We start from the raw sequence: 6,529 nt of genomic DNA, 5'->3' as shown, positions 1-6,529 counted from the left end.
TTTACGTAAATCAACTATGCTATCAATTTTAGATTATTGTTCTAGTGTCTGGGATCAGGACCAGGAGGGTATTGGTAAGAGAGAACATAAACCCACGCACTCCTAAGGCTACACGGTTCTGCACATTAAACAACTTGTAATGTTAGATCGTTTGAGTTTCCAATCTATCAGTTGTGTAGAATGCAGCACTGTTAATATACCAGTGTAAGAAAAATATTTCCAGCGCATGACATACATCCTTCTTAATGGTTTCTCTACGATAAACTATGGTAACAAATTGTACAACAACAAAAACTACTTCCTAAAACAGTGGCTCTGTGTGAACATGCACATTATAGCTTTCCAGAGATGCATAGCGTCCATTGTTCACATCCGATCTCGGTTCAGAAATTATACTATCCCCACATCAGTTCTGTATAAAATGATCGTTACCCATGGAGAATACCTCTTACAAGGAAACAGATAAACGCATAGCAGCAGTGTCCGACGTGTAAAATTACAGGTGATGCCACCACTATGTAAACAGGACATCAGTGAAGCAGATGTATACACAGTGTCTCACAAACACCTATGGCTAACTTAGAATCAGTTATGGATCTGTAGTATCGATTTTACACGCAATATGGGACAGAGGAATGGAGTACATCACATAAATCTTCGTTCATTTAGAGGAATGTGTCGCATTTCATCACAAGTGAGATAGAAGTCCTCTGATGACTGACAGGTTTACGGTTAAATTTCGCAAGTAGACACTGCTCTAAGAGCCACACAGAACAAGCGGTTGTATACGAGTCGAACACAGGCTATGTCACACAACTGATGCATCGTGACGAAACGTCATTAAAAAATGTTGAAATGACCTGCAGTAACTTCTTCATCTCTCTCTCTCTCTCTCTCTCTCTCTCTCTCTATAATGCATCATGAGCCCACCATTAATTCGAACCTCGTTACAACTGCATCTTAACCGACAAATCCATTCACTCTGAGTCATCCTTTAAGGTAGATGCAAGTAAGTTTAGAGGCAGATGGTTCACTATCTTCCTGAAAAGCGTCAAATACAGTAGTGAACTCGCGTGTGTCTCTGGTACCTCAATAGACATGAAGTAAAATGCTGCCTCAACGGAAAAAAGTGACTTTCTCTGGTTTCCTTCACTTCCATGTCGATGTTTTCTCGGATTTCTCTTGGTGTCGCATACTGGGTCCCACGTACAAATTGTTTTTTTTAGCGCGACTGGATGCAGTGTGCGGCCGACGCCTGCGCGAGCTCGGTCTGGCGTCACGTGAGTGTGCACCCATGTCCCTGTGTGGGTGATTTTGGGACTTCAGGGCGTTTCTAAGGACCGCAACTCCTTCCCCAGGCAACAACATTATAATTCTTTCTCTGGTTTTAATTTTGCAGCCTCTGGCTTGTTTCTTTTTGAATGCATCATATGCTACGACGGCGCTTACATATTAAAATGACTAACGCTCATTTGTACGCCTCCTCACAGAACGGCTTGTAAAATTACGACGATAGGAATAGCACTTAAATAGGAGAGCATCGGAATCATCTGATCGCTTGACATAAATTACAGTGATTGTAGAATAACCAACGCGGAAAATGAAATTATTTTTTATTAATTATTACTCACTGGTGTATGAAAAAGGCATCTCACCTGCTGTGATGCTGGTACAGAGCGCCATATTTAACTGTGTGAGGAACATATTGAGCGGCTGACAACATACACTACTGGCCATTAAAATTGCTACACCAAGAAGAAATGCAGATGATAAACATGTATTCATTGGACAAATATATTATACAAGAACTGACATGCGATTACATTTTCACGCAGTTTGGGTGCATAGATCCTGAGAAATCAGTACCCAGAACTACCACCTCTGGCCGTACTAACAGCTTTGATACGCCTGGGCATTGCGTCAAACAGAGTTTGGATGGCGTGTACATGTACAGCTGCCCATGCAGCTTCAACACGATACCACAGTTCATCAAGAGTAATGACTGCTGTATTGTGACGAGCCAGTTGCTCGCCCACCATTGACCAGATGTTTTCAGTTGGTGAGGGATCTGGAGAATGTGCTGGCCAGGGCATCAGTCGAACATTTTCTCTATACAGAAAGGCCCGTGCAGGACTTCAAACATGTGGTCGTGCATTATCCAGCTGAAATGTAGAGTTTCGCAGGGATCGAATGAAGGGTAAAGCCACGGGTCGTAACACATCTGAAATGTAACGTCCACTGTTCAGAGTGCCGTCTATGCGAACAAGAGGTGGCCGAGACGTGTAACCAATGCAACCCATATCATCACGCCGGGTGATACGCCGGTATGGCGATGACCAATACACGCTTCCAATGTGCGTTCACCGCGATGTCGCCAAACACGAATGCGACCATCATGATGCTGTAAACAGAACTTGGATTCCTCCGAAAAAATTACGTTTTGCCATTCGTGCACCTAGGTTCGTCGTTGAGTACACCATCGCAGGTGCTCCTGCCTGTGACGCAGCGTCAAGGGTAACCGCAGCCATGGTCTCCGAGCTGATAGTCCATGCTGCTACAAGCGTCGTCGAGCTGTTCGTGCTGATGGTTGTTGTCTTGCAAAAGTCCCCACCTGTTGACTCGGGGATCGAGACGTGGCTGCATGATCCCTTACAGCCATGCGGATAAGATGCCTGTCATCTCGACTGCTAGTGATACAAGGCCGTTGGGATCCAGCACGGTGTTCCGTATTACCCTCCTGAACCCACTATTTCCTTATTCTGCTAACAGTCATTGGCAGCTATGTCGCGATATGATAAACCGCAATCGCGATAGGCTACAATCCGACCTTTATCAAAGTCGGAAACGTGATGGTACGCATTTCTCCTCCTTACACGAGGCATCACAATAACGTTTCACCAGGTAACGCCGGTCAACTGCTGTTTGTGTGTGAGAAATCGGTTGGAAACTTTCCTCGCGTCAGCACGTTGTAGTAGTCGCCCCCGGCGCCAACCTTGTGTGAATGCTCTGAATAGCCAATCATTTGCACATCACAGCATCTTCTTCCTGTCGGTTAAATTTCGTGTCTGTAGCACGTCCTCTTCGTAGTGTAGCTATTTTAATGGCCAGTAGTGTAGATTACTGCAGGTCAAGAAGAATCACTTTGGAGCACTCTGCAGAAGACGTGCACCCTGTTCACACGGGTGCCGCATCATAGATGTCGTATATATATTACGTCTCGGGGAGAGCTTTAAAGATTAAATAAAAAATAGTACATTTCTTAACTACGACGTGAAAGTATAGTTATAATTTTGGTGTAAATGTAGCTGCTTTTATATTCGATGTATTGCACAATTTCATTCAGTAAACTGTGTCAATAAGTTCTAATTAAATTTAATTTCCTTACTATTTATAACTTGTACTTCATCACGTAAAGTTATGTATATATTTAACCTTTCGCAGCTACGAATTATTTCATTTTGAATGTTTTGTGATATTTACTTGTAATACTTAAGTAAATTTCATTGCATGCATTCCATCTTTGCTGTTCTTTTGTATACGTGAAAGAGTGTGCATCAACTTGGCTTCTGAGTTGTAAACTTATCACGCTTTCTCAGTGTTACGAAGTCGCAATATACCAGGTGGTTATGATTATAGTGCAGCTACTTAGAGAGATCCAGTGCGGCCTCTAATTACCGTGTGGCAGCGAGACGTGGTAAATATTCTAAAGCGCTGATGCAGGACCGATTTAAGATGAAAAATAAAAGCTTTCAATTTTGAGCCACCAGCTGAAAATCTGGCGCTGTGATGCAACAAAGACGTGTACAGACGGTTCCATATGTAACATCTTAGGAACACTACATGGGAAGAAAAGGTCAAATAAGTGAGGAAGGCATAATGTTGATTTTAATATTAAACGCCGCTTACACAATTTGTTTAACATGGACACCAGAGACGTCGTCGAGATGCTGCATCCATAAAACGACGTGATCAACAGTCGCACGAGGCAGTTTCGGTGGAATCTCAACAATGTGCCCCTGTATAGTGGCCTTCGGGTCGAGTAGAGACCGAACCTATCTCTTGTAAAAGCTTTCTTTTACAACTCTCCAGAGCCAAAAGTTACATTGATTCAGATCAGGTGATATTGCAGGTCATAAGTCTGGAAAACTTCCGAAGATAACACATTTCTGAAATGTTGCATTAAGCAGATCATTCATTGTGTGAGGGAAATGGGGTGTTGATCCATCTTGCATGAAAACAGCGGTTCCTACACAGTGAAATGCTGTGCAAGACGGTCTCGATAACTTGCAGATGTCACGGTACACCTGACAAGGAAGAGAATCCATAAAGGTGCTTGTGAACCCACACCACATAGCCACATGTGGTGAGTGCAATGGCTCTTCATGCACAATACGCGGTTTAACAGTACCCTCAATTCGGCGGTTCTGTATATTCACTGCGTCCTGTAGTGTAAAATGTGCCTCGTCACTCCATAGAATATTGCCCCGTCACTTCGATATGTGTCAGAAATCTAAGAGCAAATTCAGAACGTTGCTGCAGATCATGCCGTTTCACAGTTGCTGCACCATTTGGATCATGTACGGATGCCAGAGTAAACTAGATCGTAAAACTTGCTATACTGTTGACCACGCGATGGACAATTCTCGTGACACTGCACGAGTGCTAGCACTGCACCGGGGGATGTGCTGCATGGACAGTTATAGCAACTGCAGCCTCTCAATAACTTCCACAGGGATAGGACGCATCTGTCTTCCAGGTGCCGCACCGAAGGTCACCCTTGTTTTCGAATTTCATTCTAATCTTCTTGTAGGCATTTAATGACATTCAGCCTCTCCTCAGATCCTTAAGTCAGCGATAACCTCTCAACGTAGCACTGTAATTGCTGCCGTTCACATAAAACAATTTCACTAACAGCGCATTGTCTCTCTTCTCGATAATCGTAGTGTTCACTCACGTTATGGCTTGTCAGATGACGGCCTGGGTATCGTTATACAAACGGAGTACGGCACCAGATTTGCACCTGGTGGCCAAAATCTGAAGTAATCTTTTTTCCAACCTAAATCGATTCTGCATTAATGCATTAGCATATCAACCAACTTTCGCTGCAATACGGTAATTGCAGCCCACACTGGACCTCCACGAGTAGCATCACTTTCATTGTATGCACCTGGTATTTATATGAGAGGATGAAACCTGATAAACGAAAGTTGGTCCACTGTATTTGGTGGTATAGCAACTTCTAGTAAAATTACAGGAAGCTGTGGTTTTTCTCTGGGTTCCTCGTCAGAGAGATATGTAATATGAAAAGAACCGCATGCTTTTTAGCCATTTTCTCCTGTTCGATCAATAACATGACACAGCTTTTCTATCGGTTTGGAATTAGACGATATTACTTAGGGAATGCTGTAAGTTTGGTACATTGCAACCAAGTGTTGGATGTGTGCTTGTCGATTGTTACATGTTACATAGTAAGATTGGTGCACATTGTTCTTCTAATTAACAGGTAACAACTTCAGCTAGATTCAATGAAACAAATCTGAAAAGTTAAGTTAGCACATTTTCGCACGTGGTAGAATCTTACCGGGTGACAATTATTGAACCATACGAAAAAACAGTAAATTATAGTTACGAACTACGGCGAGCACATACTTTATTCAACATGTAAATGTCACTACAGATATTCGGATTTAGGTTACGACATGTTCGATATGCCTGCCATTATTGATGATGATATGGCGCAGACGAATAGCGAAATTCTTAATGACCCCCCTAAGTGTCGGAACATCAATGCTCTCGATTACCTCCTGAATAGCTTTTTCCAGCTAAGCAATGGTTTTGGGGTTATTGCTGTACATCTTTTCTTTAACATAGCCCATAAAAAGAAGTCGCATGTGTTCAGATCCGGAGAATATGGCCCATGCCAGTGACCTCTGGGTACCCCTGAGCCAGGAAGCGGTCCCCAGATTGCTCCTCCAGGACATCAAACATTCTCCTGATTCGATATACACACATCTTTTCGAAATAAGGGTCACTTTGGATGAGCGGATGAAATCGTTCTCCCAAACCTTCACGTACCGTTCGGTAGTCAACTTGCCATCAAGGATATCGCACCGATTATTACGTGACTGGAGGTTGCACACCACACAGTCACCCTTTGAAGGAAAAGAGACTTCTCGATTGCAAAATGCGGATTTACGCTTCCCCAAATGCGCCAATTTTACTAATTGATGATCCCATCCTAATGGACGTGGGCTCCGTCACTAAACCAAACCATTTTCGTATACTAATTCCCGTCATACTCCGCGCCCAACCGTGCAGTTTGAACATCCTAACGCAAACCGCTCAGAAGCTATGACGACTTTATTTCGCATACTTCAATGATTGTCACCCCATGTGTACTCGAGTTCATGTGTGTGACTCTTTCTCGAATATATTGGTGGGTTAGTAATGGTGCCAACTTCAGGGTTTTATTCCTTTTATGGAGTGCAACTAAGTGGAAAGAATGATAGAATTATTTTTATCCTATGAA

Source organism: Schistocerca americana, chromosome 2, assembly GCF_021461395.2.
Source record: "Schistocerca americana isolate TAMUIC-IGC-003095 chromosome 2, iqSchAmer2.1, whole genome shotgun sequence".
NCBI classification, from domain to species: Eukaryota; Metazoa; Arthropoda; class Insecta; order Orthoptera; family Acrididae; genus Schistocerca; species Schistocerca americana.
The sequence above is the reverse complement of the archived record's forward strand: the minus strand, read 5'-3'. Positions refer to the sequence as shown.